The 11,358-nt window shown below is 45.1% G+C and overlaps 1 protein-coding gene across 1 annotated transcript in view; it reads left to right on the top strand.

The window, feature by feature from the left end:
• Positions 1-446: 446 nt before the first annotated feature.
• Positions 447-11,358, top strand: part of tfpi2 (tissue factor pathway inhibitor 2) — a 65,586-nt gene continuing 54,674 nt past the window's right edge. The window contains exon 1 of the mRNA XM_055649953.1: positions 447-1,374. The gene's annotated coding sequence lies outside the window, so the exon portion shown is untranslated. The remainder of the gene's footprint in view (positions 1,375-11,358) is intronic.

Raw genomic sequence — 11,358 nt, 5'->3', positions numbered from 1 at the left:
TGTGTCTTTATAAAAAAAAAATAATTTAAAAAAATCGCCCGACTAGTTCAGCGCTGAAGTCATTTTAAAATCAGCTTCTAAAGCCGTCAACGCCGACGACAGGGACGGATTTCACGTAGGTGACAGGTAAAAGAAAGCCGTTTTTTTTAATGTATAAAAGTGTTTCTTAAGATGCCTTTAGTTCCCATTTTAAGTTGCGAAACGGCAATTTAGCCCCCATATGAACCAGCAGTACTTTTCATGCCGATATGGGGGGTCTAAATCCGCAAACCGCAACGTTCCAAATGTTCGCGTTCCAGAAAAACCCACTCGCAAGTTGATTTAAATGGCCAGTAATTTGCAGGTATTAAACATTAAACTCCTTCCATTTGGCCTATAAATCCATGACAATGAGATTTTTTTAAAATTATTTTATATTGTGAATTCAGATCTAGTAATTGAATTTTGTAATTAGCTACAATTAGGTAACTAACTAATTATATGCTTTAATTTCAAGTCATCTAAGTAAGATTGTTTCATATTTGTTTCAGAATGCTTCAATCTATAATAACTGCACATTTCTTTCATTTCTCTTAATTTTTAAGAACGTTATAGGCTTTTGACTGTCCTCGATCACAGCTTTTGTGTTCAGTCAATGGAAAAGCAATAGGGAACAAGATGCTAATTTCCGAGTATGAAAATGGCCATAACTTTTTAATACTGAAGATATGAAAGTGAATTAGGTGTCAAATTAAACTTCTTTTTATGCTTTATCTGATGGGATAAATTACAGACTTGATTTTTAAAATCTCAAAATGTTGTAACATTGCTACCAGTTGATAGACACAAAATGCTGGAGTACCTCAGCGGGTCAGGCAGCATCTCTGGTGAGAAGGAATGGGTGAAGTTTCGGGACGGAACCCTCCTTCAAACGGCTCTCTGCTTGACCCGCCGAATTACTCCAGCATTTTGCGTCCTCCATCAAAAGCTCTATTACTGTGCTGCCTAACTCATTTACCATACCTTACAACCATTTACCTGAAGGAGCATGATCAAGTAGACAATCATGGAGAAATTAATAATTGCATCTCAACCGCCCGAGGCCCGAACATCCCGGTCCAATGTGGTAATGGGACTGGCGCCGTTGGTTTACCAATTGGAGCCCCACCAGACTCTGTGATCTGGACAGCGCGCAGCGGTGTGAAGCCCCGCTCTATATAAATGTGAGCAGTGAATGCGCTCAGTACAGCTGATCCGCAGCAGCATCGGGTCGCAGGAAGAAGAGCGCAGCCGACTCACCCGGACTAACCGACCGACCATGCAGTGGGGCATCTTCACCATTCATCGGCGGCTCCTTGCTGCTGTCTCTACCCGTCTCTAACGAGGCATCGAAAGGTAACGCGTTAACAAAAATCCATCTCATAGGCGGTGGGTTGATTTCCATTATAGCAGCCAGCAACGACGAGCAGAGCGTGGGTTTAGCGTGTGAATTGTCTTTGCGGGATTAACCATGCTTATCAAAGAGTGCGCTGCTAACACCAAACACATGTTGCTCGAGCGGTGAACTTTGTCGTAAATTTTACAGGTTATGATCCCGCGGGAACGGAAAATAATGTAGTGTGTCAGAGCTTGTTCATCTTGAAAGAAACAATGTGCTGAGGCGCAACTTTAGGAACAAACCTAGAAGTTCAGTGCAGCAGTCACAGTCAGGATCAACCACAGTTCCGTGTTTTACACCCGTAACTCGGGAACACGGATTAACAGTCCCCTCAATTGAATTATCAGTTTAATGTAACTCAGTGATGGCCTTGATGTCTACATTGGTAACCGTTTGCAACGAAAGAACATGATCTGTTCCCTGGCCTGTCATAGAGTTAGTACTTTCCCTCGCATATTACAATTTCCTGTGGGGTTCTTGTTTTGGTCCGGTAGAAATCTTTTGTAATTCGCATTTTGGCTTCATTTATGGTTTTAATCCATTGAACGTTTTCTTTCCAGTTCTCATTTATTTCACTTTTTAACTTTTTTTTAATTGTTTTATTTGTTAATGCTTTTGAATGTTTTTGAATGTCAGCAGCATTAAGAAACTTAAAATGACAGGTGACCAAACGCAAGCAAAACATAAAGTGCTGGAGGATGGACACAAAGTGCTGGAGTAACTCAGCAGGTCAGACAGCATCTCTGGAGAAAAGGAGTAGGTGACGTTTCAGTCTGAAGAAAGCGGCTCGACCCAAAACGTCACCTATTCCTTTTCTCCAGAGATGTTGCATGACCTGCTGAGTTAATCCAGCGTTTTGTGCCTATCTTCAGGTTAAACCAGCAACTGTAGTTCCTTCCCACACAAGTGTTGGAAGAAAGGGGCTGTCCCACTGCGGCGACCTAATCTGCGAATTCAGAAGTGTGTCTTCGACTTTCAAGCTCGAGGGCACTCGCCTGGAAAACTTCAAGCTGGATCGACCGTCAGCAATGAAACCGCGAGCTGGATCGACTGACCGTATACATACACACACACACACACACACATCGCAAAGATGGGGGCCAGGGAAGGCGGCGTAGCGCTGTCTGAAATTCACACCCGCGATGAAGAGCAAGGTACAAGACAGCTGCACAGTATACGGTAAAGGGGCTGTCCCACTGCGGTGACCTAATCTGCGAGTTTAGAAGAGTGTATTCAACCTTCAAACTCGCAGCAAACTCACAGCATGGTCCTAGGAGGTCCTTGGAGGTCGCTGGAACTCTCCTTCATGCTGGAGGGAAGTTCCCGAATACTCGTGGCCTCAGCTAGGTTACGGAAATTTTTTTAGCATGTTGAAAAATTTTCCGCGAGTAAAATTTGGTCGGCATGGTTCTTTTTAACTCGTAGTGGAGTGGGGTCGCTATTTAGTTACAGGCAATCTCCTTCACTGACTGGGCATTTTGATTGGCTCATTGGAGTTTTGAGGACCAAGGAAAACCGACCGGTAGAAATGCCCGCTAAACTTTATTCCCCCCCCCCCCCCTTTCACCCCCCCCCCCATTATTTCCCCTTCTTCTTTTCCCCCCCTTCTTCTTTTCCCCCCCCCCTCCCCCCTCCTTCTCCCCCCCCCCCTCTTCTCCCCCCCCTCTCTTCTCCCCCCCCTTCTCTTCTCCCCCCCCTCTCTTCTCCCCCCCCCCCTCTTCTCCCCCCCCCCTCACCCCCCCTCTCACTCTCTCCTCTCACCCCCTCTCTCTCCCCCCCTCTCTTCTCTCCCCCCCCCTCTTCTCTTCCCCCCCCCCTCTCTTCTCCCCCCCCCCTCTCTTCTCCCCCCCCCCCCTCTCTTCTCCCCCCCCCTCTCTTCTCCCCCCCCCCCTCCCCCCCCCCCCTCTCTTCCCCCCCCTCTTCTCCCCCCCTCTCTTCCCCTCTCTCCTCCTCTTCTCCCCCCCCTCTCTTCTCCCCCCCTCTCTCTTCTCCCCCCCCTCTCTTCTCCCCCCCCCTCTTCTCCCCCCCCCTCTCTTCTCCCCCCCCCCCTCTTCTCCCCCCCCCTCTCTTCTCCCCCCCCCCTCCTCCTCCTCTCCCCCCCCCCCCTCCCCCTTCCCCTCTCTCTCTTTCCCCCCCTCTCCCCTCCCTCCCCCCCTCCCCCCTCTTCTCTCCCTCCCCCCTTCTCTCTCCCCCCCCCCCTCTTCTCTCCCCCCCCCCCCCTTCTTCTCTCCCCCCCCCTTCTTCATTTACATTTCTTTACATTTTGTTCAAGATTCTAGTATCCGCACTTCCTGCTCTCTCCTTTCAACAAAAATAATGTTACTGGTGAGCGTGCAAACTTACCATTGCATAAAATTATGGGTCGTTTTATTTTAAGCTTTTATCCTTGTGAGTATTTCTGTCCTTTGTAATTAAAGGAATTTGAGAATGTTGCACTCGTACAAAATATGACCAAATAGTTGGGCTACTTAATTGGTACTTAAAAACCTCAAAACGATTGGTGTTTGACTCGGTGGCAGTGAATATTGCCAAATATACTGCTAACCTAACAGCTGATGGCACCTTATGGAAGTTTTTATTAAATAAAACTGTAGATGCTGGAAATCTGAAATAAAACCAGGAAATTTTGGAAATCCTCAACAAATAAGCCAGCATTGTATAGAGAACATTCATGTTTCAGATGCGACTGGGAAAAGTGGGTACAATACAATATTACAATAAAATATTTATTGTCTTTTGAACCTCAGTGAGGCTCAAACTAAACCATACAAACAAAAACGATTCCTACTAGACACACAACCAATTCACACAAATATCCATCACAGTGAACCTCCTCCTCCTCTTTTCTCTCCCCTGCTCCATTTTTCTCCCGATGTTGAAGTCCCAGGCGGGCGATGGTAAGTCCCACGGCCCTTTTAGGCCACGCTGGGCGATGTACAGCCCCGCTCCAGGTCTAAAAGTCACAAAGTTGGAGCCCCCGGCGGGTGCTGAAATGTCCCGCGGCCATTAAAGCTGCGCCGGGCGATGTACGGCCCCACTCCGGGTCATTCCAACCCCGCGATACAGGCTGGAGAAGTCGCGTTGCGGAACCTCCGGAAAGCAGTCTCCCACCCGGACCCGCGAGCTCCCGATGTCACAGTTCACTGGACCTGCAGCTGGAGCTTCCGAGCTCCTGGGTCGGGCCGCAGCAACGAGCCACCACCGCTCCCCACGCTCCGGGGCCAGCCAGCTCCACGATGGTAGGTCTGCAGGCTTCGCGACTGGAGCCCCCAGGTCGTTCCGGTTGGAAGCCGCTCCACGGTGCTAGGCCCCAACGACAACGGAGATGTTAAAAGGGAACCCCCCCCCCCCGGCTACCACATAAACACACATTTAAAAACAGTATTAAAAACAACAACTACATTTAATTAGACAAAAAAATAAAAAAAGACAGACAGGCTGTAGGGGCCGCCCAAACAGTGACATGGGTTGTTGTATTTTCGGGTCAGAGTCTGAAGAACCGCCCCGACAAAAATCATCACCTATCCATGTTTTCCAGAGATGTTGCGTGATGAGAAATAAGACCTTGTTTCTTATTTTTGTAAACCAGCATCTTCCGTTCTTGCATCTACAATGTCTGCAGAGAGTGTTTGTTGAGAGAGCAAAATAAATTGGAGAACAAGATTATCCAGTTGACTGAATTGTTTTTGATGTGAACTAGGTAATCATAACTGATTTGACTGTAGGAGTATGAAAGAGCTTGTTTGAATGAGAATAGTTGGAGAGAAAGGGAAGAAACAATAACAAGCTGGAACCTTTGCTGGAAATGTCAAATAATAGAGAATGCTTGAAATACAGTAGACAAGACAACATCCATAAAAAAAAAAGAAACCAATCGAATTGATGTTACAGATGTTACATCAGAACTGGCTAATTCAGACACATACAGTAGAGGCTGGTTAACTGAATTTGTATTGAACCCCCAAGAGCTGCAGTAAACCTCATTGAGCCCTCAGATCATCTAACCAAGCTCCACGTGGTTTAACATGTACAATTATGCAGTTCAACAGTTTGTTTTATGCTCAAGATTGCAGCATCTGCAGCTTCTTGTATCACCATTTGTCCCCAGTTCCCTTTTAGGCAGAGTCATTTTAGAAAAAGTTCCTGATTATTATTATTATTATTGATTGGCTTTCATGGCTCTCTTAAGAAGTATTGCACTAACAAATTGACACAGCAATACATCTATTGAAGATTATATAGCTCTTCTTTTGCAAATAACAATAGGTACAATGTACTTTGGATGATGAGGTTGATATTGCTAAAAAGTTAAGTATGTTTCACCAGAAAATACATAGGATTATGAATGTTTTTCCATAGATGAATACACTATCACATGCATGTTTAATCCAATAATGATATAGTGTACTTACGGGTCCAAATGGTGGTGACTATAAATGTGGTTCTGGCTAATTCACCTCTCACAGTATTGAGGCAGTAATCATGCATTGATTTCAGGTTAACCAAAACATTTTGAATTTTACAATCTGCGCTATCTTTACCAGACAATAATAGCTTGAACATTAGAACACAGATCGGCACAGGAACGGGCCATTCGGCCCACAATATTTGTGCTGAACATGATGTCAAGTTAAACTGATTTCATCTGCCTGTTCAATGTCCATATGCCCCTATTCCCTGCACTTCCATGTGCCTATCCCAATTCTTCTTAACGTCACTGATATTTACCTCCACCACCACCCCTGGCAGCCCCCACTACTCTATGTGTAAAAAGACTTCTCTACCAAACTCACTTTATAGCTATGGTTTCTAGTGTTGGACATTTCCACCCTGGAAAATAGTTTCTGACTGTTTACCCTATTTATGCCTCAAAATGTAATATACTTCTATCATCTCCCCTCAATCTCCGACGTTCCAGAGAAAACAAATCAAGTCTATCCAATCTCTCCCTGTCGCTGAAATCGTCTAACCCAAGCAGACGTCTGGTAAATCTCCTATGCACCCTCTCCAAAGCTGCCATATCTTTCCTGTAATGGGGCATCCAGAACTGCACGCACTGCTACAAATGCAGCCTAATCATAGTCATATAGAGCTACATTATTACCTCCTGACTTTTATATTCAAAGCCCCAATCAATAAAGGCAAGCATACCATACGCCTTGTTAACCACACTATCTACTTGTGTTGCCACCTTTAGTGAGCTCTAAACTTGGACTCCACGATCCCTCTGCACATCAATGTTGTTAAGGGTCTTACCATTAACTGCATACCATTACCTCTCTGCTCACAATCAACTTTCCAAATTGCATCACCTTACATTTGGTCGGTTTACGTTCCATCTACAATTTCTCCTCCCATTTCTGCAGCAAGTCTACACTATATCCCATTGTATCCTTGACAGCCTTCTTCACTCTGTGCGACTCCTCCAATTTTGGTGGAATCAGCAATCTTACTCACCAACCCATCTCAATTTATGTTTAGGTCATTTACATATATCACAAACAGCACAAATCCCTTCCACTAACACTCATATATGAATAAGCCAGTTCTGAATTAATTTGGGACCCAGATTTGGATTGGCTCAATCGTTATATAGTTTTATAGAAATTATTGAAATAATTAGGGTTTTACTGGAGAAGAGGGATATCTACTCACAGCCAATGGATATTGTAGAGTCATAACATTTTGTATTTCTACAATCTTGCAACTCAGAAGTGTGAGGAGTTCCTTTATGTTTTCTGCATGGAGAATGATAATAACTTCTTATCAAAGTCTGACAGCATAGCACTTTGTGGAAGAATGATGGGTTCTATTCAATTTTTTTTCTGATTTAGTTAAGCAGCTTTTGCCAAGAAAACATTTTGGATTTTGGTTTAAAAGAAAATGTGACAATGTGAAATAATTGAAAGGCTTTGGCCTATTTTCTGTTATCCAGAGGTACAGTCAGAAAGAGATATATTTTTGTACATACAATACAATACAATACCTTTCATTTGTCATTTGAATATGTGACATAGGGCATCATTTGAGCAGCACAATGGCATTGCCAATAAAGTTGCTGCCCTAAAGTTTCAGACCCAAATTTGATCCTGACTTCAGATGCTATCTGTGTGGAGTTTGTACATTCTCCCTGTGACCATGTGGGTTTTGTCCGTGTTGGTCCAGTTTCTTCACACACCCCAAATATGTGTGGGTTTGTAAATTGATGGCCTCTGTAAATTGCCCCAAGTCTGTAGGGAGGGACAGGAGAGTTAGTTAACATAGAACTAGTGTGAACGGATGATCGATGGTCGCCGTGGACTCAGTAGGCCGAAGGGCCTGTTTCCATGCTGTACCTTTAAAACATCAATTCAAACATACATCGAGCATTCCCTTTTTGATGTTGGGATTTAATAAATACTAGACCGAGTACTGACCCATTGGGCTGCTCCTTAATGCTAGATTCCACCAGTTACCCGTTCACCCAACCAAGCTGTTCCCCCAACGCAATATTGCACCACTCATGCATAGACCCCCAACTGCGCAGGCACGGCTCATTTCTCCTCATCCCCCAGCACGACCTCCTTCTCCTCCTCCTCCTCTTCACCCTTCCTCTTCAATTCGTAGAGAGGGAGGGGGGGAGGGTATAGTGGGAGGGGGTAGAGAGAGAGGGAGAGGGGGGAGGGGAGAGGGAGGGGGTTGAGAGGGAAAGGGGTGGAGAGAGAGCGGGGTAGAGAGAGTGGGAGGGGGTAGGGAGGGATGGTGTGGAGAGGGAGGGGTTAGACAGGGTGAGAGTGAGGGTAGATAGGGAGGGGGCATCTCCCTCCTCCACCCCTTCCCATCTCCCTCCTCCACCCCTTCCCCTTCCCATCCCATCTCCCTCCTCCACCCCTTCCCATCTCCTTCCTCCACCCCTTCCCATCTCCCTCCTCCCATCTCCCTCCTCCACCCCTTCCCATCTCCCTCCTCCACACCCCGCCTCCCCATCTCCCTCTACCACCCCATTCCCCACCCCATTTCCCTCCTCCTCATTTCCCTCATCCTCCTCCCCTCACTCCCATTCCCTGCCCCAGGATCTACCCAGGTCGTAGAGCAGCGCCAGGGCTGGGAACTCGGCCTGGTTCTCGTACTCAGCCCGGACCTGGCTGTAGACTCCAGCCGTCAGCTCGGGGGCTACAATATCATCTCCGGGCTCATCCCTCACCACGGACCCAGGCTCGTCCTTCGATCCAACGGCGGCTTCTTTCTCGGCCCTATTCACGGCCCCATCCCAAGCCCCGGGCTCGGCTCCATCCAGGGCCTGCGGCACCACCCTCGCCATCGGGCGCCGGCCACCACGTGAGCGATGAAATGTCCCTCCCTTCCGGAGTGTCCCGTCCTGCCTTGTGAGTGCATTGTAACGTCACCTGGGGTTTGTTTCCGAAAAGGGTGGTTTTTATATATACTTTAAACGATTAAAAACTTCAGAAATATAGGTGGGAATGCGAACAGAAGATGTTTATCGCCTCGACGGGAAAAATGTGAGTAGAATATGTGAAAATGGGAAGGCTGTAGCCTAGCGTTTGGAAGTAAATAGGAATTAACCAGATATTGACACGCACACGCAGACACGCACACGCACACGCACACACAGCCACAAACAAGATGAAGAGTTTTAGTATTATAGAGATTTTTCTCTTAATCACAAACAAATCCATTGTACATGAAGCAGGTTCAAAATTGTTATCCTAGCTGAAATAGCTCCAGACCCTGCCTCACTATGGAATTACAAACAATCACTCCTGTTCTTAAACCAATCCATGCACAAATCTTTCTGAATGGTTATTCAGCTTTACAGTTAAGGATATTTTAGTTGCACAGCAGAGAGCATGCTGACCGGTTGCATCGTGGCTTGGTTCGGCAACTTGAGCGCCCTGGAGAGGAAAAGACTACAAAAAGTAGAAAACACTGCCCAGTCCATCATCGGCTCTGACTTTCCTTCCATCGAGGGGATTTATCGCACTCGCTGCCTCAAAATGGCTGGCAGTATCATCGAAGACCCACACCATCCTGGCCACACACTCATCTCCCTGCTACCTTCAGGTAGAAGGCACAGGAGCCTGAAGACTGCAACAACCAGGTTCAGGGATAGCTACTTCCTCACAGCCATTAGGCTATTAAACCTGTCTCGGACAAAACTCTGATCATTAATAACCCATTATCTGTTATTTGCACTTTATCAGTTTATTTATTCATGTGTGTATATATTTATACAATAGTATATAGAAACATAGAAAATAGGTGCAGGAGTAGGCCATTCGGCCCTTCGAGCCTGCACCGCCATTCAATATGATCATGGCTGACCATCCAACTCAGTATCCTGCTCCTGCCTTCCCTCCATACCCCCTGAACCCTTTAGCCACAAGGGCCACATCTAACTCCCTCTTAAATATAGCCAATGAACTGGCCTCAACTACCTTCTGTGGCAATGGACACACTGATCTGTTTTGTAGTAAATGCCTACTATGTTCTGTGTGCTGAAGCGAAGCAAGAATTTCATTGTCCTATCAGGGACACATGACAATAAACTCACTTGAACTTGATTTTATTTAAATCTCAGCTACCAAAATAAATATACTCAGAAAAATTTAAACACAGCAAGTGATCATGGAATGGACTTCATAGTTCAGCCTTGTTTTATATTATTTCTGAAATTATTTGATAACAATAAAGCAAAAAGATTGAAAATGTTCCTGTGCAATTTTTTATATTATAAAACTGATTATAATGATTCGAATCTGCCAAACCTGCAGACAGTTCAGACTGAATTTTAAATCCTTAAAATTGGAGTAAGGCAAGATGTAATATTTTTAAATTCTTAAACTGGCCCCAGTCTCTATTTTTCTTCAACAAGCAGTTGAGTATGATGAACTGGATACAGCCCAGTATAGTTATCACATGAGTACTTCACAACCTGACATACAGTGCCCTCCATAATGTTTGGGACAAAGACCCATCATTTATTTATTTGCCTCTGTACTCCACAATTTGAGATTTGTAATATAAATAAATCACATGTGGTTAAAGTCCACATTGTCAGATTTTAATAAAGGCCATTTTTATACATTTTGGTGGTTTCACCATGTAGAAATTACAGCTGTATTTATACATAGTCCCCCCCATTTCAGGGCACCATAATGTTTGGGACACAGCAATGTCATGTGAATGAAAGTAGTCATGTTTAGTATTTTGTTGCATATCCTTTGCATGCAATGACTGCTTGAAGTCTGTGATTCATGGACATCACCAGTTGCTGGATGTCTTCTCTGGTGATGCTCTGCAGTCATCTTTAGCTTATGCTTGTTTTGGGGGCTAGTCCCCTTCAATTTTCTCTTCAGCATATAAAAGGCATGCTCAATTGGGTTCAAATCGGGTGATTGACTTGGCCACTCAAGAATTGACCATTTTTTAGCTTTGAAAAACTTCTTTGTTGCTTCAGCTGTATGTTTGGGATCATTGTCTTGCTGTAGAATGAACCGCCGACCAATGAGATTTGAGGCATTTGTTTGAACTTGTTTCAGAATTCATTATGCTACTACCATCAGCAGTTGTATCATCAATGAAGATAAGTGAGCCAGTACCTTCAGCAGCCATACATGCCCAGACCATAACACCCCCACCACGGTGGTTCATAGATGAGGCGGTATGCTTTGGATCGTGGGCAGTTCCTTCTCTCCTCTTTTTGCTCTTGCCATCACTCTCATATAATTAAATCTTTGTTTCATCTGTCCACAAGACCTTTTTCCAGAACTGCGGTTGCTCTTTTAAGTACTTCTTGGCAAACTGTAACCTGCCATCCTATTTTTGTAGCTAACCAGTGGTTTGCATCTTGAAGTGTAGCCTCTGTATTTCTGTTCATGAAGTCTTTTGTGGACAACAGTCATTGACAAATCCACACCTGACTCTTGAAGAGTGTTTCTGAT

This window comes from Leucoraja erinacea, chromosome 2 (genome assembly GCF_028641065.1).
Source record: "Leucoraja erinacea ecotype New England chromosome 2, Leri_hhj_1, whole genome shotgun sequence".
Taxonomy (NCBI): domain Eukaryota; kingdom Metazoa; phylum Chordata; class Chondrichthyes; order Rajiformes; family Rajidae; genus Leucoraja; species Leucoraja erinaceus.
This window is presented reverse-complemented; position numbering and strand designations above follow the sequence as displayed.